At 42.8% G+C, this 24,962-nt stretch overlaps 1 protein-coding gene across 4 annotated transcripts in view; it reads right to left on the reverse strand.

Annotated features, from left to right (window-relative positions):
- LOC137841206 (transmembrane protein 132B-like) overlaps nucleotides 1-24,962 on the reverse strand; it is a 272,117-nt gene that overhangs the window by 163,300 nt on the left and 83,855 nt on the right. Inside the window, exon 1 of one of the 4 annotated variants that reach the window (XM_068653888.1) lies at nucleotides 7,361-7,500. The exons of the other annotated variants lie outside the window; for them this stretch is intronic. The gene's annotated coding sequence lies outside the window, so the exon portion shown is untranslated. Of the gene's footprint in view, nucleotides 1-7,360; nucleotides 7,501-24,962 lie in introns of those variants that run through there. 4 annotated transcript variants of the gene reach the window in all.

The raw sequence follows: 24,962 nt of genomic DNA on the forward strand, positions 1-24,962 counted from the left end.
TTTAGTTAACTTGCCTAAAATTAAACAGCCTCTGCAAAGCCAGAATGAGCACCAATACATCCTGATTCCCAGGCTGACACTTTGGCTAGACACCCCTACCCATCTTTAGGATCAAACTAGAGCTGAGTAATTCCAGACCCTCACAGAGCATTTTACATATTTGAAGAATTGCACAAACAGCAAGCAATTAGTTCTGAATGAGGTCCCTGGGGAGTTTCGAGTTAAAATATGTGTGTTTTAAGATACATTAAGCCAAGTGCTATAAATTAAAATAATCACCGAACTCAGGCATAACAACTGAGAACTTTTGGAGTTGGGGGTGAGACAGACAACTGTTTCCATACAGGAATGGAACTGAGGCAGCCCTCCCTGTACAGGGGTAGGAACCAATTGGAGTTTGTGGGGGCATAGAAGAAAGCGATGCAGAGCTGCAGCATCAGCTCTGCATCAGGGTGCAACGATCAGAGCTCATTGTTGTGAGTGAACAGAAAGCAGAGTGGTTTGGGAAGCACTTTTGGGGCAGAAGGAAGGCCGAGGCAGGGCCAGAGCTTCCCCAAAGGAAGCACCCCCATCTCCTCCATGTCCTTCCCAGGCAGAATTCTTCACGGGTTGATCCAGATATTTGAGGAAAATGAGGCAACATAGCCAAAAGTGACCTAGAAAACATGTACCAGAACCAGGATTTACACCTTCATTTCAACTCCTTCAGCACAAAACCATCCAGCTCCCTCCTGGCCCTGCCTGAGACCCGCTACACACTGCAGCACCCGGCCATGCAGGCCCAGGCAGCTGGAGCGCGAGTGCAGTGCTTTTGAGGTCAGCCAGGACCAGCAGTCAGGCCCTCAATCTTCACAAGCTAAGCAATTGTTTATTTTCTGAAGTATTTTTCCAAGAACTTTATCTCCTCTTTTGTATTTTAAGAGACTTATCACAGATTTATGTTCAAACTGCTCCCCCATCAAACAAGCCTTAAAATAGCAGCACTCGGCCAGCTGTGTTTGTTCCAACAATTGTGTATTAATGTCGCTACAAGTAAAGCTATATAAGTACATACAGTAAAATACACATAAAAATACACAAAGATCCTGTGATAAACCAAGCCCTTCCCAAAAGGTCGGGAGTGTAGAAGCACAAACAATATGCTTTTCTGTCACATGAGTGAAGCAGGCCGCCTGCGAAGCTTGTCGGAGAGGCACAGGTAGATGGCAGGCAGATGGTGATGGGGAAGAGAGGGCAGTGCAACAACCAAAAGGAAACACTCCAAAAAGGTTTCAAAAATGACATCAGGGTGACTTCTGAAAAAACGGACTCCACAATCAGTAAGATTATAAAGTAGGTATGTTTATTCAGTGCTGGACAGCACAAGGGGTAGTCCTGCCAAAGTTGTGTGCACCTGACATGGCAACTTGCCATGGTTATATGCAGCAAAGAGTTACATATGCATGAAGTTTCACAATACACCTATACATATTCATAACCTGTCCCCACTTCATATTAAAATTAGTTCCAAGGAGTCATTTCCATAAACTCCTCCTATCTGCACTTGCGCAGCGTATTCTGATGGTGGTTGTCAGGGGTCATGAGGATGAAGATTGATGACTCTCCCTCGTCACCACTAGTTGACCTCTTGTCTTTGTGCAGACTCAGTTTCAGTTGCTCCTTGGCTCTTGTCCATCCACAGGACCAGTTTCTACCAGTTTCTTAAGATAGGCTCACACTCTTATTAGGAGACTGACCTTGGTAAGGGGCCCAAGGCTTCTTGCTTTAGTTAATTTGAACAATGCACCATAGTTAGCAAAGACACTAAGTAGCATTCTAGTTTAATGCCATCAGCACTCTATCTCTACTTGATAAGATTCTCCTAACTCCCCCTCTCAGTCTCCCCTTTTCTAAAAAGTTAGTAAATTCTTTTATTGTATTCTCCTAATTCCCTCTCTCAAGGGAGGTTAAAAGCTTTACGTGACCTTGGTACAAACCCACTGGCAATAGGTATGACCAGTGAAACAAAGTGGGAACTGATGGTAGGACAAAAAAAGCACATTTGCCCTCAGGGATAAAGAAAGCTCAGAAGAGATGGAAGCAGCAGCTTCCCCAGTCAGCTAGAGTTTTCCTTATGAAATGACCTCCGCATTTCATTCCAGCTAAAACCTACTCCAGTGGCTGCCCCTTCATTGCAAGTCCAATGCATATATTGACCCAAATTCATTTTAAAAACAGGGCGTGGACTTGCTGTGCTCTGCCTGACTTGGCCCTGTTGCCCCGAAAGCCCTCCCCACTGCAGGGCCAACGCTTTCTCAGCCACCACCCACCCCATGGAAATGCCTCTGGCAGCCTCAGAACTCTCTCACCTTGACACCACATCAGGAAATTTGCCTTTTCCTTGCCAGTATACCTCAGTTTCTCTCAGTATCTGCTATTTTTATATAACCTTTTGTAACTGTCTTATTTATCCCCATCAAATGTTTGGGGATGCAGTTTCTCTGAAAGTAGCTGTTACTGCTGTGTATCAGAACATCTCCATCCAACGGGTGCTCAAGGAATCAAAGTACAGGCCAAAGCACCAGGAAGAACAAAGCAAGAGAAAATAGCAACAGTGACCAGTGAAAGGCAAGGCAGAAGCAGAGCTGCTCAGCAGACATAGTGGCTAACAGACGAAAAAAGCCCAAAGACTCGGGGAAGAGAACGCCTTTCACAGTCATAGAGGGGATCAGTGCTAAAGATTTAGAGTGATACAACTACCACTGAAGCTATCAAGCTCTTTTTGCAGCCTACGAAATGTATCAAAATATGCTAAGCATCAAGCTCACTAGCATATTGGAGTTTGAATAATTAAAAGAGTAAACAGGATTTTAATTTGGATTCTGACAGTAAAGTGCTTTCCATGTGATAAATTAACTATTAGGGAAGACAAATTAACACAATCTACCCTTGAGTATGATGGCTTATGATTTTGAGGAAGCTTTTACAGAAGCATGATCAAAATAAGGCAGGATGACAAATAGGAGGTGATGTTGGGGGGAATATTTTATCAAAAATCCTCCCTCTGATCTTTGATCAAACTGTACATAAAACTTCCCTAAAAAGTACAGCAAATTTTCTCAAGAGCCACCCATTTTTCCTAAAAGCTTATAAATGTTTTAGGAGAGATCCACAGCCACTCTAAATCACCAGAGATTGATGAATTTTATAGTGAATTTTTAATATTGAAAAGTTAAATTTCACATCTGTGAAGCAAAGCCAGGAAAAGGAGGAGTCGCCCCCTATTAATTTCTTCTGAAGGGAAAGATATCTTAGAAACTCTTTCCAGATGTAATACAAAACTCATAATTTCAGCAAAGAACATGGGAGCATTTCTAAAACAGTCAAACATTACCTTGTATTTCCATACCCAGTGTAGAATTTTGAATTTTTGCTAATTCTTTTTAAAGGTATTGCAGCAGAAAGTCAATTTTTCAGTTTGCTTTCTCTCTTATGTAGGTAAGTAAATAGAACTTAAAATAACAGTGGAAAGACATTCTGATTGTCTGGAAATTAAAGCTATTATTTTTAATTCTGATTTATTCCTGTCACAAACCAAACCTGTTTCTATGGGTTTGCAACACTGCTATGGAGACCTGAGAGGTTCTGAAGTCTTTACACAGTATGAGATTAAAACACCACCTCCCTCAGTGAACACTGTTTTCATCAAAATACATCGGCAGCAGAATTTTTTCCTTCAGGGAAAAAAAAGGCCACCAGGTACTGGGGCAGGAGACCTTGGATTCGATTCCATTAACTGAAGGCAGTCTGTTAATCATTTAACTGTTTGGGCAAATTCAAAATGGAAATAAGGGTATTTACTCACCTTGGTATAGAAATTCACCCCAGGAGGCAAAATATACTGCAACTGTAGCAGTTGGCCTTTTCATAATACATATAAAACTAGAAGCCACTTTTTTTTTCAGTCCACCTGAAAATGTTGTTGGGCCATTAACACACAAATTATTTTAATTATAGTATAAGCAAATGTGAGATTGAGATTGTGCTAAAACCAGGAGAACCCTGGTATCCCGCTAACACAACTCCAGATATTCCTGCTGCACCTACACAGGGAAGCCTTTCAGGTCCTCTGTTCTTTGCCCGCATGGAGAGCAGCAAATGCTGAAAATCTACAAAGAGCCCACAATTCCTAATGCTTGCCTGACACTTTACACTTTCACAGTATTCAATAAACACGAAACGACTATTATTACTATTGATCAAAAGGAGAGTCTTCTTCCAACTCTAAATGATTCTTGTGCTACCCAACATCACTTTCCCATCAGTATGCACAACCCGCTCACAACCCTGCCTCCCCTGAACGAGGAGTGATATTCTCCTTTCTTCCACTGCCTCCATTCAGTTAGCTGAGTTATGATGGGCTGATCATTATTCAAAGAGCTCCAGAGTGCCTGCTCTCATGCCCTCTTAGACATCTTCAAGATTTGAAGTATGTGCCCTCTTTTCTCCAACACAACAATTTGTGTGTACCTTCTCTGTTGAGAGAAGACAGAAAGCGCTGGAGTAGTTTTCTGTAACACGCGTCTACAGAACAAAAATCAAAGCCCACTCAGTCTCTTCAACCTTTCTTTGAAAGATCTAAACCACTCAGACTATGTCCTTTACCTTGAAACCAATGTAATGCTATTAGATGAAACTGTACCTTAAAGCCTAGAAGTACAGGAGAAAATGCATTATCAAGTCTGAAGGTGTCCAAAGTATTTGAACTTGGAATTCTTGCAATCATGCAGAAACACAGCTTTAAAAACTATAATGAAAATATCAAAGTAAGTCAGAGGTTTCCTCCTGCAAAGACAAAGATACTTATAGGTTTCCTTTTATTGCAAGTCTCCCTGTCAGAAATCAGCACGGCAAAAATGTTTGTAGGCTGAACAGAGTTCAGTCCTCCTAGGAGACAAACAATCTTTGTAAAGGGATCATTTTTCTACCTCTACAAGTTAAAAAAAAAAAAAAAAAAAAAAAAAAAAAAAGCCCCGGAGGTCACTGTTGCAAAGCACGGACGAAAGCACGACAGACACCAGCAGAGTCAGATCATGCTTCACCATTTTATTGCCCGAATAGCCCAACTTTTATAGTGAATTTTACAGGGGTGGACAGTGTTTCACACAAGATTATTGGTCAAAAGCACCCAGACAAACCGTTAAGAAAATAACACCACCTGCAAGAAAAGAACACCCCCTTTTGATTAGAAGTTAGGAAAACAACCCCCTTTGTGCTTAACGGTCACATAGGCCTAGTCCTTGAGGCCAGCTGCTGATAACAATATTTTCTGAGTTCCTTAATTGGGTGATGTGGGAGTCATTGCCGTGGGAGCTTCTCACAGTTACTCTGGCAGCTTGGTTTGCTCAGCTACAGCAGGCCCTGAGATTTCTAAGGCCTACCCCTGGTTGCTTATGTCCACGTCCTGTATGCCAATTCCCAACAGGTCACAGTTTCTGGAAGCACCAAACAACAATAAAGTACAAACTTTCCATCCCTCTCCCTGCAAAACTAGATAACGAGCTCCATAGCATTGTCTCAGCCAGCACTGGATGGGATTTTACAGCATTTAAAATAATCCATCACTGCAGCTAAATTTCCTATAAGGAAGAAGTATATTAAATATAATTCAAACCACTATAATTAATTACCAGGGATCAGAGGATAAGACTTAAAAAGTAAGAACACTACAGAGAGAAGATTTTTGAAACATACACTTCTAACTTCTACTGAAACCAGTCCCAACACTTGGCACATCAGACAATTGCTGGACAGCAAGAAGGCTGTCCAGCCCTCAGGGCATCTCCCATACATTTTTCTACACTTGCTCCATATTCTGCATTAAAAAACAACAAAGGAAGGGTTGTTATTAGGAACTCCACTGGGACTGTGGCAAGGAACCAAAGACCTAAGCACAAGGGACAGAGTTAAAGGGAAAAGGGGAGAAAAAAAACAAAGCACTGTGAAAATCCTCCCAGAATTGGAAAGGCCACAAGAACTTTGCCTGAACTAGCAGTTGTTGTTTATATTGAATTATTTTATGGGATTTTATGTTGTTTAATCGAAGAAAGAAAATGGATGCTATAAAATATGCAGAGCTAACTGGGGCTGCAGAGTACATTGCTGAATATTGCTAGTAATGCCATTTCCCCTTTACTGTCAAAAAATAAAAATATCGTTCTTTATACCCCTGTCACATGGAACAGTGGTCCTCTTACACTTGCCAATCCATCATCTCAGTGCGCACCTTTACCTTGAGCGCTATGTGCTAGGATGGTGAATAAGCAAAGCTCAGGAAATAATCTCCCTTTCCACAAGATAGAATTCAATTTCCAGTATAGCTCAGACTAGTACTTGAAAAGGTGGTACCATAAATTACAGTAAAAAAGCATTTTTCTGCTGCAAGTGAAAATTTTAGTGAACATTATGATTATGTGGTTTGTACTCCAGGCACCAATGACCACCAAGTAGGCTAATAATGTGTGAATTCTGATGAGAACCAGCCCTCCAGCTGCGATAAGCCATTAAATACTTTTCTTTCTTTTTTTTTTTTCTTTCTTTACCAGAAGTTTTTTTCCAGCTGCAGACAACAACTTTACAAGATTCTTCTGGAGATTAAGCACTTCCCAGTGAAATGAGCCCTCTCTTGGGGTCAGGCAAGCCCAAGGTAGCCCTTTGGGCACTGTCCTCACAGGCTTTTTTATCTTTGAAAGCCCCAGTTTGTTTTCTTCAGGTGGGGCTTCTCAGAAGCTTTTGGAAGGCCCTCTTCAGATAGACTGAGCTTTTGCCATCAACCCTGTGGAATCCTTTGGACCTCAGCGGATCTGGCAAGGGTTCTGCAAGCCCCAAGTTACATCTCCTCCCCAAGCACAGCTGAGAAAGGCTGCGTAGCAGAGGTTGGCTGCATCCATACCCTGCTGCAAGGGAAGACAGAGAACGACCTGCAACTAGATGGTGCTGAAGTGTGAGCTTGCTGGATTTGCCTGCAATACTTCTAACCATAAGGGTGAGGAGATGGCTGTCCCTTTCTAGGCACCCTGAAGCTCTAAGCCCCAGCTTTTGCTCTGCAGACCTGGCCAAAACACCTTTCTGGGAGCTGGTGTCTGGCAGACAAACTGGCAGCCCCAGTGTTCGGGATGGGCAAGAAGGTCTGGAGCTTCCACCTCTCAAGAACCTGCTGCTCACAGTGCTGCTGTGGCTCAGAAAGCCTACACAGCCTTGCAGAACTGTCAGGAAAATTTACCAGCCACAGCACAAAAATTGCTTGCCATTTACCAAAGTGATTGATGGTAATGCAAGAAACTAATGGCATTTTACTTGATTGTCAAAAGAAATTACTCACCCTGGCCCAGCAGGATTGGGGAAGGATTCTTTAATCCTTGCAGCGATTTTTAAATTAAACTCTAGTGCTCAAAGGGCTGAAGACCAGTCAGACAGCAGCTTGCTTGAGGATGGATTCAAACGTGATATAGCACAAGGGCAGATTGGTCCGGCAAAGCAATAAAACAGAGCAGAAGGCAGCTGCATGCTGTGCTTCTGACTTTTTTTTTTTAAAGGGACAGATTTCATGGCACCAAATCCATTCTCAGATCTTTGATCTCTAACAAAGACCTAGGTCCTGGCTGTGCATGTTAAACAAAGATAGGGAAATAACAGGGCAAACGGGCTGTAAGAATCTGAAGACAACTGATATAAGAGGTGCGGGAAGGGGATCCCGGTTGCTTGGTCCCTGCATGCAGGGAGTATTAAGCAGTCATTCACTTCCTAAACCAATACAGTTGATAGGATTGTTCCCTTTGTGGACTTCCCTTTCCTTCCTAATGGTACTAAACCACTTAACCCCTTCCTTCATCCTCCAGCATTTCTCCTTTAGCTGTTTGTCACCATGACCGTGCTGCTTGGGTTTTGCCTGCAGTACTGCCATTCCCCATGCATGGAGGACATCCTCCAACATGGTTCAGCCACAACATCCTTCTTAACATGAGCTACTTCACTAGTTTGGGAGCAGGTGACATTCACTCACCAGTGGACAGGTGACGGGGTTTTTTCAGCCCTTCAGCAGGGTGTGATTCTTACAAGTGGTAGGACAGCAGGCTCCAACACCTAGCACTGCCCCCAGGAATTTTGGTAAGACAAACAGCAAGAGACATTGCACAGCACTTCTGAGGACAGGAACAAGCCACTCTCATACAGGTTTGTTTTTGGTTAACCTGTTTTCTTGACCAGAATTTAAGCTTCAAGCTCCTATACATCCTCAGAAACCAGATGAGAAACCAGCTCTGCAAAAGGTCATGAACAAAACGAATGAGAAGAAACAACTCAAGTTTCATGAAGGCAACACATGCCTAGGTGCTAGCTAATAAGAAAAGTCTCTTAAACTTTCAGCATTTCAAAGAATGTGCTTTGTTTGCAGTAACACTCTAAAAACATGCTTTGACACTGGGGAAGCTGAGGGGCACTGAATCAACTACCAGTAAAAAGGGCTATGATGCTTTTTAACGTATTTTCTGGTTTTCAGTGAAAAATGCTCGGTGAGATGCTTTGTCCCTATCCTCCTTTTTCAATCCTGACTAATCCCTAACCCTGTTAGCCATGAATTTGTGATTAATGAGACTTGTTTAGAGGATGTGAATACTGAAATTGTTCTGATATATGGTCTCCAACCACAGAAACATGAGCTAATTCAGCAAGGGTATCTTCTGTGCTTCGGGGGGATTCCAAACCTTCAATAAAGGAAATCAGCTGTTAAGTCATTTTAACAAGGGGCAGCATGCTGTGCTCCCCGCTCCAAGGTGCCAAGCAATGGTATCGCAGCTTGGCATCTGGGGACAAAATCATCTTCGTGCATTAAGGATGCTTACCATCTGCTCAGAAATCTGAGGCCAGTCAAATAATGGCTGTGACTGAAAGGAGGATGGTGCATGTGTGGTTTTCCACCGGGGTTCTTAACTGTGAGAACTGTGCACACACCCGCCTCTGACTTAGCACATCAAAAGACCAACAACCTAGGGCTAAACTAATTATGACTAGTTATGCTTGAGCAGGAAAACAGCGGCCGTTCCTCTCCTGCTTCAAAGGGAGAAGTAAAACAAGTTCCATCACGGCTCTTCTTCCCTACGCCTGGAAGGTAAGAACTGTCCCTCAGGAGCACTCCTCTCCCAGGGTCACCAGATGAGCAGGCTTCCTTCTCCGATGAGGACATTGCCAGGACATTTCTCCACTCCAGGCTCAATGGCAGAAATAGAAAAAGCTGTGATGCCCAGCCTTCCTGATGACAGTTAGAAAATGCACTTCCCAGACCATGAAAAATCTGATAAAACACTGAAAACCAAAAAGGCAGTATTTTTCATAAAATTATCCATTATGTGCCCACCAGTATTTGGAAATAATGTGAGTTTGTGGGGTTTTGTTTATTTATTTATTTATTTATTTGTTTATTGAGGGGGAGTGCCTAATAGTGTTCAGTATGGTTTATAAAATACACCAAGATGCAATAAATGTTCCTTGTTCTTTTATGGCATTCACTCGCAGGCATATTTCAGGAGGCTAATCCTGGGGACCAGGACATTAATTTCAGGAGACAATCCCTTTTTCCCCTTCACAGCTCTTCAGAGAAAATGACCTGGTCTGATCTTAATGTATCTTGAAGAAGGCAGAAAGATTAATTACGCTCCTCCCTATCTTATCTTTGTGGCACAGCTGAGCAGCTTGTACAGTCATAAAACCTTTATTTCCAGGGACCTTTTGATTGTACTGCTGAGATATTCAAACACTCATTAAACCTAGGGGAAAGCCCTGTTCGCTGAGACTTGGTATGGAAAGGTGTTGAAGGAGGGAGGGCTAAAGTTACCTTATACTAAAGTTGAAGAGCCAGCCACAGATTTATTCCTAAGTGACAATCTCCCCCCCCAGAATCACCTATCCATGAAGCACCCCCGGCACAGGAGATGCTGTTGGGACCTGCAGGGCTGAGCAGTGCAGCCTGCTCCAACAGCTGGCTCACTCTGCTTGTTCATAGGATGGAAAAGGGAAAGCAAAGAAACCTGCCTTCTATTTTTGTAGGCACAATTTTGCATCTACAAACCACAATTGTTTTCCAGTCACAACACTAATGTCAAGTTAGAGCTCAGCTTTCCAACCAGTCTCCTGCAAAGGTGGTGTTTGTCAATGCCTGCATGATTGTGGCTGTAATTATTTCCTCCAGCTCTTACTGCCACTATATCTGACCTTATCGGAGAGTCAAGTGCAGAGGCATTAAAGTAACAATATCTTCTGAGCCAGTAATTGCTGATCCAAAACCATATTCTCAATTACTTACATCAATAGCTTGTGGATACTGAAAGAGAAGCCAGTATTTTACTTTGGCTGTGCTTCCTTTCTAATCTGATAGTTAGGATATAAATTATCTGTTTTGTTGATGAAAAGCTCAAATTACAAAGCCACCATTCACAAAATCACTGAATGTATGGATGAGTTCCTTTGATTTTAAATGGTGTTGAGAAAGGCATTCTCTTCTTTCCCGGTATTGCTGTCTTCCTGACTCAAATCTTCGCTGTCACACTATCATCCTCAATTAACTTCAGGCACAACTATTTTCAGGTATAACACCCTGCCTGCCAGCATAGCAGTAGGCTTCAGAAAGAGGGCCTTCAAACCACAGCCAAAAGCTCATCTATCAGAAATACCAGTATTACCCTTCTGTCTCACTTTTTGGGGATGTGCAAGCTCAGCAGTACCAGTACAATTGAGGCTGTACTTACTCCTGGGAAGGCTTGGGCTGATTGTCACATGGGGAAACCCTTTTCTTTACAGAACATTCCTGCAGTCAACATCCCTTTACACTTCTGTGTGAAATTATGTAATGGCGTGCATGTGGTACTACAAAGAGTAAATATCATGATATTAAGGGAAGTCAGGGTTCAATTTCCTTGCATGCAGCAGGTGAGATATATGCATCGAGAAAGGTGAGATCTGGAGAATGTAATAAGCAATCGCAGGTGAACATAAAATATAAATGCAAAATGCATTGCTTCATATTTATTACATCTTTTACATCTAAATCAGGTGGATTTCATTCCAAAGACTGAGACTAATCTGAAGTAATTTAGTGGGAGGCTGGTAGTTGAAACACATAATCACATTTCTAGAACAATGTAATTACATTGAGTTTAATGTGATTTCCTGCCACTGGTTTAAAAGTGCAGCCACCTCCACTTTCTCAATTTACGCTGAACATGATGTAAGATTGCTTTTATACAGTTAAAATACTGCATAAGGAAAAAGTATGCCAAGACTCCTTGAATTCTCCAAGACCATCATGCAAAGGTCTCAGTCATGGAGTACCAGTACTTTAAAAACAAACATTCCTATCTAAACACTTTACTAATCTTAAATTTCTAAGATGCTGCTGTCTCAGCAGATGACCAGTGATTTTAGAATGCATTTTCTTTAAATATCTCAAGGAACAATTTTGCTGATCTTAAGAACTTGTGCCCAAGTCAGCTCTGCACTACGGTGTGAAGAAATCTGAAGTGAGATTTCCCCTTAGCACAAGAGTTTTCAAGTTTTCATATGTTGCACATGCTTCAGAGTGCTATATTAAAACATTCTTATAAAGAAAAGTATAATAAATGGACAGGACATACTTATTAAGAATTATTAGAAATAATAATGGAAAAAAGTCATTGCAATCTGAATGCACACCATAAGTTTGAATCTTAAAATGAACAGAAGGACAAAGGCTTGGAATTTTGAAAAGTTACAAATAAAATAACATGGAAATTGATATTCACTTAACTCCTAAAAATCATTTAAAACCTCATCCTGAGAGAGAAAGCGTTCAATTCAATGCATCAGGAGACCCTGCACTGTCAGCCAAACCATACTTCATGAACAGAAAAACTACTATTAGAAAAAACACCATTAAGTTCATAGCTGATCAAATGAAAGCCTGCAAGCATACCCAGTACAAAATAATTCAAATAATCTCTTTGCAGAATAATTTCAAATAGCAACCAATGTTGTAAAAATCTAAGCGTATTTATAATCAATTTGCAAACAAAAAGAAAAATGATTAAATTAATCAAAAATGCTATTTACTGCTGGCAGTTCATTTAGCTTCCTGCAGAATGTTTCAACATTTATATTCCTTCATTGGAATAAATAAGTATTGAAATACAATGGATAATGAAGCAGATGCTAAAGGACAACAAAAGTGCATAGGATTTTTTTTTCCACAGACCTATATAAACTTGAATGAAATAAAAGTTTAAAAGCAAGCTTTAAAGCTGAGGACTTTTATGAAAAGTAAACGAACAATAGATTTAAAGCAGTGCAATTATTGGTAAATCACAATGCTCTGGAAATGGCCCTGGAGCACCCCAAACTCATCATACAGTGGAGAAGAGGTGAAGGAGGATGAGAAGAACCCCTTCCATGCAGCCAGCTCCACAGCCCTCACTCCAGTAAACCACCTGAATTTTAGCCACAAAGCCAGCTGCAGTTAGGCTTTAAGCCAAATCCTGAGATTCTTCCTTTCATGGAAGTTTTCATTGGCATGAACATAGCCTCTGGATACAGAGACCTGCACCAAAGAAAAGAGAGGGCAGTGCCTTCAAGCTGCATTTCCTGAGCAAAGAGATGCGCCACGAAGGGCTAGGCCGAAGCAGCTGCAACAAATATGAATGTTTCAGTTCCACATGCCCAACATCACTACACCTCCGGCCTTCTTCCTGAGCTGGAAAAGCTTCCCAAAGGCCTCGGCGGCCTGTTCAGGTTTCAAGTCCTTAGCAGGGTGTCTTTGAAGACTGAATCACACACAGAATCACACACAGAATTTCTAGGTTGGAAGAGACCTCAAGATCATCGAGTCCAACCTCTGACCTAACACTAACAGTCCCCACTAAACCATATCCCTAAGCTCTACATCTAAACGTCTTTTGAAGACTTCCAGGGATGGTGACTCCACCACCTCCCTGGGCAGCCCGTTCCAGTACCTAACAACCCTTTCAGTAAAGAAATTCTTCCTAACATCTAACCTAAAACTCCCCTGGCGTAACTTTAGCCCATTCCCCCTCGTCCTGTCACCAGGCACATGGGAGAACAGGCCAACCCCCACCTCGCTACAGCCTCCTTTAATGTACTTATACAGAGCAATAAGGTCACCCCTGAGCCTCCTCTTCTCCAGGCTGAACAAGCCCAGCTCCTTCAGCCGCTCCTCATAGGACTTGCTCTCCAGGCCCCTCACCAGCTTCGTCGCCCTTCTTTGGACCCACTCAAGCACCTCCATGTCCTTCTTGTAGCGAGGGGCCCAAAACTGAACACAGTACTCGAGGTGCGGCCTCACCAGAGCCGAGTACAGGGGGACGATCACCTCCCTAGCCCTGCTGGTCACAGTGTTTCTGATACAAGCCAGGATGCCGTTGGCCTTCTTGGCCACCAGAGCACACTGCTGGCTCATATTCAGCCGACTGTCCACCATCACTCCCAGGTCCTTCTCTGCCTGGCAGCTCTCCAACCATTCCTCACCCAGCCTGTAGTTCTGCTTGGGGTTATTGCGCCCCAGGTGAATACATTTGCAGAAATTAATTTTGGACTGCTGCTTCTTAAAAAGAATCCATTTCTACAGGCAGATTAGCAGCAGCACCTGCTGGAAGTTATAGTCTTAACCAAACCCAAAAGGTAGTATGCAGATTTTCCCTTTTGTTTACTGAATAGCCTACTTTCTTCAAGGTGACTTGAGACACAAGGTAGCTTAAACAACAAGAGATTTTCTGGATGCCAGAAGGCCCCGTTCTCATCCCTGACTGTCTTCTCAGCTCAAGAAGAGAATTCTGCAAAGGGTAACTGGAAATACAACCAGGGAGTCAGGACCTGTTGCAGGAAGAATGGCCGAAAACATGACAGACACTAGTATGGTCAGATCATGCTCTTCCATTTATTACCCGAATAGCCTGACTCTTACAGCAAACTTAACAGGGGTGGATAGTGCCTCACCGAAGGTCAAAAGCACTCAGACAAACAACTTCACGAAAACAACCCCACCTGCAAGAAAACAACCCCCTTGTGATTAGCAGTGACGTAGATCCCATCTTTGAAGCCAGCTGCTGGCAACAATATTTTTCTAAATTCCTCAATTGGGCGATGTGGGAACACTTTCATGGGAACTTCTCACAGTTGTCCTGGTAGCTTGGTTTGCTCAGCTGCAGCAAGCCAAAAATCCCTCAGCAAGGACCCTTATTAGGTTAAAACACTCATTTGTAAACCATAGTCAAGCAGACACAAACACTGTGATTTAAGCTTGGACAAAACAATGGTTAGAAATGAGAAAACAATTGGCAATGGCAGGTTTATCTTATCACTGAATTAGCTGGGAGGGCCACATGACTCTTCAGGGCTTTCATTACACAGCAAAGTAACTGTGAAAATCTCTGCTCACCCCTCACCACTACAACAGTTACATATTCAGATTTCTTTCTGAAGTAAGTGCAAATTTGCTTTGATTGACTGACATTGCATCACTTAATACATTCAGAGCATGTCAAGGGAATACCTGACTGAATTCACAGTGTGGTACTGACTGAGTTTCCAAAAGGAACAGTTGTCAGGACTTAAAAGGATAACTTTCAAGCCCACATTTAACTGGTGGCAGAGGTATTTCAGTAACAAAGAGCCTCTCCAACTACAAGCAGGCCTTTCTGGGACAGAGAGGTGGACTCAAAGCCTTTCTTTTCCTGCTACCATCAGCTTGTGTCTTGGCAGCACAATACTTTTTCCTCTGAAGTCCTACCTTTGAGACAGGAAGCTGGGGAGGTGGCAAATGCTTTACTAGAGATTCAAACAATCTGTGGAAGACTCAAACAAGCTTGGAGAACAAGCTGTGGAAGAGGAGCTGGAGATCAAATGAGGGGCAAAACACCTCCCTTTGTCCCTTTTCCCCACCAAGAATCCCCCAAACACAAACTGCCCCACCATAGATCTCAAGGGTGAGCAGAGGTCACAGGAGGGCATGACCAGAAGCCAGCATCTACCCTAGCCAAAAATGGGTAAAGATGCCAAGGAAAATCAGCACAAGAAGAAACTCAGCTCAAGTTTGAGCCCTTGGCCAGTGTTGCAGCCTCAGGACTGTGCTGTCTGCCATACAGTGGGTAGCTCCCTGCTCATCTTAATCACTGCCTACAAATTAAAAAAAATATATATGTCATTCTCCTCTGCTCATGTTCCCATCTCTGAAATTTTCTTAATCCCTTAGGAAGGTCTTCAAGATGTAGTTTTCAAATAAACCTGCACATTTCCAAGTATCTTTCCTTCTCTGCAGAAATCTGTAAGACCATGAAATGATTTATCTTCTGCATTCATGATGGATCTCCAGCTGCCCCCACCATGTGTTAATTAGACAAGGAAAGGAAAAAAGCAGGGTTCTCTATTACTTAAAACCTACCACTTCCAATTAAATATTTAAAATTGTCCCGATTGTTAGAGAAACAGCTTCTGCAAAGAGACTGCAAATGTTGCAATTGTTTTGCAATACGGTCACCAGCAGCTGGAGGCTCTGAGCTGCCCATTTCAATCAGAAATTTTCAATTTCAAATGCATTTGTCAGTTTGTTTGTGGTGAGAAGTGCTTCTCAACACATGAACTTTCAGAATACTGCAATGAGTGAAATACAGGTGGGCTTTTTTTAAAGCCTGGGTCAAAACACAATTTCCCAGGTTTCTGTAAACACTCATTCTAAAAAATAAATAAGTAGGCAAATAAAAAAAAGTGCTGTGCCATACCTTCTGCACTGCTATTAGGAAGTGGAGAGGCTCCTGCTAACCAGACAAAGCCTTCAGTCAGTCCCACAAAATATTCACAAGACAAGTCAAAAGAACAGTGGGAGGAATTGGCTTTCAGGTGCAATCACTGTATTTTTCTTTTCTTTAAATGTAATAGTATGCAACAGCTCCTTGCTGAACAGACAATACTATTAACTCTTTTTTCACTCCAGCACTTCAACCTGTTACAGTTTCTCTACATGTTAAAATCCATCATGTAATATGGACCAAATCTTGAGGTCCTCGATCAAACCTTCCCTTAAATAAGTTCTTAATAGGATTTTTGCATGATGCTTTCATGTTTTCCACAATGCCAATCAAAAGCCAAAAATACGGCATAGAAGCCCTGCAGGGAATTAATGCAAAGTATCTGCATTTGTACAAGGAATCAATTGCTGAAAGAAAGAGAAAGGACATTTGAAATAAACCTGGAGGATACATTAGCAGGAGCACTTCTGAGCAACTTGCCATTTAGAGCACACATCAGACAAATTCATCTTGAGAGTCACTTCAATTGGAATGGTCTGTAATCAAAATTAATCACAATTAATTTGGCCGGAGGTTTTTGCCACAGAGAGGCAGGCTCCCACAGCCAGAGCCACAGGCAGCGGATGGCAGGAATCACATCCACAGCGTCCACCTCTGCTGATAGTGCCAATTCTTCTGCTATGCTGGTGCCACTGTAAAACACTGCAACAGGATCCAGGCCAAATTTGCTTATCAGCTCTGAACCATGAGGCCAGCCAGCAATATGTGCTGAATGGTGCTCTTTTTGAGGATGCCATCTTTCTATTTATATTACCTAATTCTTCTTCTCCAACTCCCTGTAGCAAACTAACAGTTGAAATCATACAGTATAAGCTAATAGGGTTATATAATTGTCCATTTGCTGCACATATGCTCTCCCCCCTAAGGCAAGCAATCACCACGACTGTCTGTAGCAAGAGAGGTACACCATCCCTTTCTGATGTCTAAGCACATCCAAGTGTTGGAGGTGCTCTGGAGAGCATCTTTACCCTTGATGGAGGAGGATATGTGGGCTGAGCAAGGAGCCAGGCAGCAGAAAGCCGCCACGGAAGAAGCAAACCCAGACAAGATGTCCCCAGGTCGGGCATCTCCTGCCTGTTGCCTGCCTGGTAAAACAGCGCTACACTAAAACAAGCCTGAGGATGCCAGCTCAGCACCTCTCAAGCTATTGCAGAACAGACGCAACCCTCAAGCTTTTCACCCAGGCTGAACTCCTCATGCCAACTGCATAAGAACTTCTCTGCCTCTTGATGCTTCTCAGTCTCTACAAGCAAGATTTGCTCTCCCAGCTAATTCTCCTTCTCTCTCCTGTTCTGGTTTTCCCAGCATCATTTACAACTCCATTTTTGCAACACAAAGGCAAAATAATTTACATAAACAACTAAGCTGTTTCAGAGTAAATTGTGTATAGACACAGATACTTCCTTTGCTACAAATACATTTACCTGGGACTATTTAGAGTCAAAAGAATGAATACTAATCCTTGCAATCTATTAATTCCTGTACCCTTCGCCCCGAGGTATGTGAAAATGGCATAGGCCATGCAACATGATGGACTTTTGGCACCAAATCCCTTGCTTTCTAGAGGCATCAAGGGTTTAAAACCCCAGAAAACATATCTAGGAAATCTAAACCCATGCCACATGAAGTTTAAAGTATGCATTTTACTTATACATACTCTTTTGTTGTTGTTGTTGCTTGCTACATTCTACCATTCCCATTCTGCTCTCGAATTCAGAAGGACCCATTTCTAGATACAGTTTGAACGTTTCTCCAGCATGGTAAAAAAGTATAATCCCTCAGAGGTGGGGGCTTTGCTCTCTTACACATCCACCTGCTGTATATACATATCTCTTCTTTCACACCTTGTAAGATTGCTGCTGCTCCCTCCTTGGCAGTTTGAAGGGCACAGATGCTCTGAGCTCTCGAAGGGACTCACATGGACAGCAATGCCACTTCCCAAACTGGCTGCTCCCTTCAGCTTTCTGGCCAAATCCATTAACCAGGCCTGATCCGGGGAGTCCGCATGTGCATGTACTGTGAAATCCCCTTACAGAGCACTGTTTTCCACCAAAACAAACTGTCCTTTGCCAAGCTCCCCCATGGCAAGCCAGCTACAAAAAACAGACAGTGTGAGCTAATGGGGCCCTGCACAAGTCCATTTGCTGCACATATGCTATGTGCACCCTTGGGAGCAGAGCCCCACTTGACCATTTGACTGAAGGGAAGGGGCAGCTTCCCGTGATTCCCATGCTGCACACATGAGAAAAATTCCTTTCAAATGCCTTTGCGCTGCAGTGTTGCACTTCTCTCCATCCTACTCGCTGGCAAGCTCAGCAGCCTTCACCAAGAATTTCTTTTCCATTTGCTTCCTCCCAGCAGTCACATCAAACGGGCGCATATTACCCAGCCTGGAAACAGCTGCTTTTATCCTCCAGGTGAAGAACTGAAGTTGTTAGTCTGCATACATTTCTGAATGGTCCTCAGTAGGAAAATTCACTGTTCCTATTCCAGGGAATAAGGTGATCGCTTGCTTTTTTAAATTCCTGGTTTTTTTTTTGTTTTTCTAAGCCAATAAAAGGTGTTGTTACAAATGACAGGCAGTTTCCAGACCTAAACTGACATCCCAGTTCCAAGCTGCACATTGGCTACTCCTGCACTCTTTGTAGTGGCTTCAAACACCATCTGTGGCCCCATTTCACTAGCTGATTTACCGTGGATGACAACGGCTCCGGCACAGTCCACAGCCAGCTCCAGCAGCGAACAGAAACTCCGTTGGATTCGGGGTATACCACTGTACTTCTCTTCATTTTCCCACTGCAAACAAAGCCAGTTTACCTGACTCTAATTATTCTTGTGCAGCAGAATGCCAGCTCCAACACTGTTACATCATACTAATGCTGATATATGCGAGACCTTTTAAAAGGTCTGCAGAAGACAGATTTCATTTTGTTGCGATAAATTTAGACACCGCGTAAGATGAGGAAATCCAATAAACTATCATTCATTTCTTCTTCATTTGAATACAATTTGCCAATCTATAGCACTAGTTTTACTGGCATGCCAAAATCTGCAAATTCACTTCCTCTAGGTGTTCAGTCATATGAGGCCAAAATTGATTCACGCTGTCCCTCTTCTTCTACACTGAATACATGTTCTGGGAGGGGATTCTTCTCATGCTATAGTATTACCAAAATTCACTCCAAAACACTTAAAATTTTTGGATCTAAGTTTGCGTAATGTATTCCCAGGATACATGAAATTCAGTAACAGCAACTGGAAATGTTGGATTCTTTCTGCACTTACTGCCTCTTGCCAGCAGACAGTCTTCAATGAACTCAGTGGAAATGATGCGAGCCTGTGTCAGGTTCCAGCATCGCAGGAAAAGAATGAGCCATCATAGGAAATGAGTAATGTGTCACTTTTTCCATCTTTTCTTGGATGATAAAACAGAAGCACAAGGAAAGCAAGCAAATCACTCAAGGCCACACCAAGAATAGCACCAAAATCCCCAGCCTTAGGACATGCTACATACTTATAGTAACAAAAATATATCTGTCATTGCGTGTCACACAAGCTCATTCAGAATAAAAATTTATCACTTGCTTCGGACTCCAGCCAGGTGACAGCAAATATATCACAGAGCTGTCAACAATCTGCTAATCTTGGCTATGAAATGTAGGACTATAAGAAGCTTAAAAATACACTGGTCCTTCAGAAACCATAAATTTCACTGGCTCTTTCTCATATACCACTGAGCCATAGGTCTACTCCAGCTATTTCACTCCCATCTCCTGCAGTTAAGCAGCTTCATTTACACACCTATTTAGGGAATGACAAGCAGATATAGGCGATAGCAGAAATCACCCATACATATACAGAGACCCTCTCTGGCTTCTCAGCTGAGGAAGTGGCAAATTTAACTGCAAAGTCTGTACAGAAAGCCAAGGACACACACCACTGGATTTTCAGAGTATCGTGGTTTAACCCGATCAGCAGCTAAACACCACACAGCCGTTCACTCACCCTCCCCCCTCCCTCTCTGGGATGGGGGAGAGAAACAGGAAAGTGAAGCTTGTGAGTTGAGATAAAAAGAGTTTATTAAGACAGGAAAATAATAATAACATTAATAATGGTAATAGTACTACTACTACTAATGTGTACGAAACAAGTGATGCACAATGCAGTCGCTCACCACCTGCTGCCTGATGCCCAGCCTAACCCCGAGCAGTCCGGCCTCCCCAACCCAGCTAGCCACCTCTTTATATTGTTCAGCATGATGTCAGATGCTATGGAGTACCCCCTTTGGCCAGTTTGGGTCAGCTGTTCTGGGTTGTCCCATCCCAGCTCCTGCTGCACCCTCAGCCTGCCCACTGGCAGGACAGAGTGAGAAGCTGAAAAGTCCTTGGCTTGGTGTAAGCACTGCTCTGCAACAATTAAAACATCAGCATGTTATCAGCACTCTTCTCATCCTAATCTGGAACATAGCACCCTACCAGCTGCTAGGAGGAAAATTACCTCTGTCCTAACTGAAACCAGAACATAGAGCTGCCACAAACACAGCTGGAATGACAGCTGGAGAAACATCTATGCCTGTCAGGAAACCTGGCCTCTTGTGCTCTCTTGAGAAGAGAAGAAAGCAAAGAGAAGTGAAATATGACATTTCTTCCTCCATCTAAAACCAAACCATGCATCTAGGCTTGCACTTTTTCAGATCAAGTGCAAAGGGATGGCAGATCCATGAGTGCAAATTCAAGCAATGACTTAGGTTTCTCATGGCATGAATGAAAAAATAAACAAACTAGGGTGGGAACAGGATCTTTGATTATAGGCACAGTAGGAGTTTCAAAGGATATTTCCTTACAAATAAGTGTTCGTTCATAACATCTCACTTTGGGTACGTTTTGAGAAGACTTTCAAGTTGTAACACTTCATGGTCAGCAAGCTCACTGAGAACGATATGAGCTTGCTAGCTTAAAAACTACTCCTGCAGCTACATGACATGGCCCTGCTACAGAAGTCAGCTTTAACTCATCATTTCTTATACAAATTCAGTCCTTTAAATTAATTTCTCTTATGCCAAATGGCTTGGTGTACCTGCCACTCTTCATTTCCTACTCCAGCCACAAACTTCAATTTTCTCTCCACAGCACTTAAACAGTGCGTAATTACAACTAATTATTGATCCCCAAGGGATTACTAGTTGACAAATCCAATTTTCACACTGTTACCAAGCATGACTGCAGACTGGAGAGGATAAAGGGTACCTGCACTGCCTCAGAAACCTGCAGGTCTATAAGTGGGGTGGGACCAACATTGGTACCATGACCATTTAGCAAATCAGATGGCAGTAGCACCTGAAGGCCAATGTGTTTAGGGGCCTACTACGTAAGGCACTATAAATCTATAGGAAGTGACAGTCCTCACCCCAAAGAGTTTTACAAGCCTAAAAAAATCCAAGCCTGTTACATCTGTAAATGTATTCAATTTGGCTGTGTTCGTAGCACTTCTGCATTCCATTTCTGCAAATATTCTCCCAAGCAAGCTAGCTGGCAGAGATGTTCAGAGAAACAGCCCGCTTCAGGGAAAAACACCACTCATTTTTCCTCAAAGCCAATTTTAAATTTGCATGCTTTAGTGCACATGCTGATCTCCCCAACTGGGATCGATCCAGGACAGCAGGGCACTGTGCAATGCCCGTGCCCCTGAGGGCAGTTCGAGCCTAGCCTGTGCATAGCCAGCTGCAGTGGCCGGCACCCCTGAATGAAGCAAAACGTAACATTTTTGGTAGCAAGTCATGTGATTTTTTTTTCCCAGTTGTATTTCAATGGAGTTATTCACATAATTGAAGTAGACACAAATCCCAGTGTGAACATATCTATGCTCTTGTAGCCCAGTGGTAGCCCTTCCAGCATGACTTACAACAAAAGACAGAAAAAGTCCATTCCCGTGGTATGCACAAATCGGTTTATGATTAGCGCTCATCCAGCACCATTATTTTCTGACAGAAAATGTGTTTTTAACAGAATTTACATTTATGTGAAGAACGTTTTTCTTGCAAATGCTTAACTTTTCTTTTGGGAAAAAACACATTTTTGTTTCATGTCTGTTTAACATTAAGATACATTTCTCTCTCCATTCAGTTCCAAAAGAAGCAGTGCACAATTTAGAAACTGCAGCACTAAATCTCCCTGGCTCCTAAAGTATAAAACTGAGAATAAACCTTACATACAGACAGATTGCAAGTGCCTTACAAAGGACTTATTAAAAAAGACTCAACTCCATTCTGCTTCTTGCCTAAAAGTGAAGTATGATTTTATTAAATGAAACCCTTAATATGTTTGCTAAGACACTGCCAGACTGAACACCAACTACATTTCCATTGTTTTTCAAAACCAAAAAGAAAGCTGCCCTGCAGAGAGACAAGCTCGCTTACAGCTCCTTAGCCTACAGACCAGCAGAGCAGGTCACGTTATTGAGTGCGTTCACAATGTCCAGCACAGTGCATACATAAAAAGAAAACACAGAGCTTTCAGAATTCAGTTAAGGAAGTGGAGGGGGGGAGGGGGGGAACACATGTTACGTATATTTCTATTTTGGGTACGGAGGGTCCCTCTGACAGGGCTGCATACTTAAGCAGACAGCCAGGACACGCAGACACCTCAGGCAGGTAAATACGATCGGGGGCTGCAGGGGGCTTCCGGGCTGCCAGGTCTCCAGCCTCTTGCGGAGGTCTTGCTCCACAGTGCAAATGAGCTGCCCAGCTTTCCTCCAGAGTGGCATTTTTGAGACAACGTGTTGGCTGTGTTCAGAGGATCCCTGACAGCGAAGTGCCCTCAAAACGGGCACCCGCCAGCCCCAGGCCTCGTCCTGGCCCACCCGGGACCTCCCCAACCTCCCGGGTTTCTGCTCCGGGAACAAGGCCCGGCACAAGACGGCGCTGCCCTCTCCTGGCCTGTGTGCGGATCCAGGGCTGCGCAGTCCTCCCAGATGCTCTCCAGGGCAGGGGCCGGGGGAAATGGAGGGACCCAGGGGGGCTGGGAAAAGCCAGGGTCGCTGTGGGACAGACAGGGTGGAGACAGAGCCCCCGGGAAGATTAAACAGGCATCAAGATCCTGGGAGCAGCGTGGGATTGAGTGCACAGAAGGGCATCTCCCTGCCTACGTGTTGGGTATTTTGGCCATTACAAACTCTTCCGCCCAAGTGAGAGGGTGAAAGGAAAGGGCAGGAACACCCCTCAGCCCCATGACCTTCATTCAAAATAGCAGTTTGGGGGTAGAAGCATTCCTGCTTCTGGGAAGCATCTCATATTTGAGGTGGATCACTGGAACACAAGCAATAAAAATAGTAATTTGTAAAATGAAATCAATGAAAGACATTTCTTGTAAAAACACTGCGAGATGTTACATAAATAGGCTGAGCATTCAAACTACCATCATCAACAACAGCACGGGGGACACAGCAGTTTAGCAAAGGAAGTGAAAAATAGCTGAAGTGATTTAAGAGGCAGGCAGAACCTACACTGGCAAGCTGTAATTACTGTAGTTGAAACCCAGCCAGGTTCCATGTTGACTGCCTCTGGGCTTTTGAAATGAAACCCAGAATTTTTAAATGACCAAATAATTGGGACCTGGGTTTCATGTCACCACTGAGATGCTGCCATCTCCACAGCCACAAGTAGTCCAGCACTGGCATGGAGAAGAACCGGCCACAAACAACAGCATCTTCAGTACTTTCAATTTCAAGAGTCTCTGACCAAATATTGACCTGAACCAGTTCTGCTTTGCATGACCATTTTTCTTCCCAAGTGGTACAGCTGCAGGTTTCTTTCAACCATTCTTCAATTTCAGCAACCTGTAAGCATCTAATATTTAGTCAAAGGACATCATTCATCCATTTTACGGTTCCCAGAATGCAAAGATATCTACCCAATTTCCTAAGACACATTAATATTACAGTATGGCATTCTCAGCCCAAATCATGCAGGCTGAACAAAGTTCTCCTGACGTTTTATGACAAGGTGATTAATAATACCAAGAAGAAGAATGAAATGATACCAGATTATAAACTACTGTAAATCTTTCACTCATCCCAGGAATAATGAATGTAGATTTCTTAGGAGAGCAGTACAGATTTAAACAGAATCATTTTAGTTTTCTTGTCAATCAAGATGCTATTTATATAATAGCAGAAACAGACAATGAACTCAATCTTAAAATGAAGGTGTAGCATATTGTATGCAAGGGTTACTGGCACTTCTTTAACATTTTTTCATTAAAAATGGGAATAGAAAAAATATCCTAGGCTAGAAATTTCAAAGTCACTGAAGAAAATGTTCCACCCTAACCATCATTTCTGATCGCTGACCTTACCCTCTCCAAACAAGAACCACAGCAACAAGCAGTTTAGCATTCAAGTCAACCAAACTTAAACATTCAAGTCAACCAAACTTAAACAGTCTGTCAGTCTTGGCCTGAGCTGACATGACCTAGTTTTTTTTTGTTGTTGTTGTTTGTTTTTTTGTTTGTTTGTTTTGTTTTGTTTTTCCAAATACTTGGGTAGAAAAGTTTAAGAGTATGGTCAAAACCATAATGGTCCACACATCCACTGGACTGAAATGCCCCCAGACTTCCTTGGGACGAGTTATGGAGTCACGCAAAAAGCAAATGCAAACTCTTAACTTGTTCTGGAGATGCAGTGAGTAACTCCGCCCTGGGACGTGTTCTGCTTCTGGATGCACAGGGGACCCTATGCTCTCTGACCCCTTGGCAGGCTGTCCTAGACGTTACCTCAATGCAACATTAAATAAATAATAATACTGAATTTGAGCTCATGCAACTCATACAGGCCAAATGTTCCAATGAAAAATGAATAATGCATCCAGAAGAGATTCATTTAGGGGAAAAAAAAAATAATGTCAGTTTGAAATAAAGCCCTGGTTGCCTTGGTGAAGAGAGTTTAATTGCTGTAATCACTCCATCTCACATAAGGTCGCTGTTTAAGGGAGTCCACAGTACCACCATTCAGTCTGTGTCTGCTCCATAGCAAATAAAGGACTACTGGTCCCAAGAGCATCAGTCAAATACTTCTGAAAAGATTTAA

This window comes from Anas acuta, chromosome 17, assembly GCF_963932015.1.
Source record: "Anas acuta chromosome 17, bAnaAcu1.1, whole genome shotgun sequence".
In the NCBI taxonomy this organism is placed as follows: domain Eukaryota; kingdom Metazoa; phylum Chordata; class Aves; order Anseriformes; family Anatidae; genus Anas; species Anas acuta.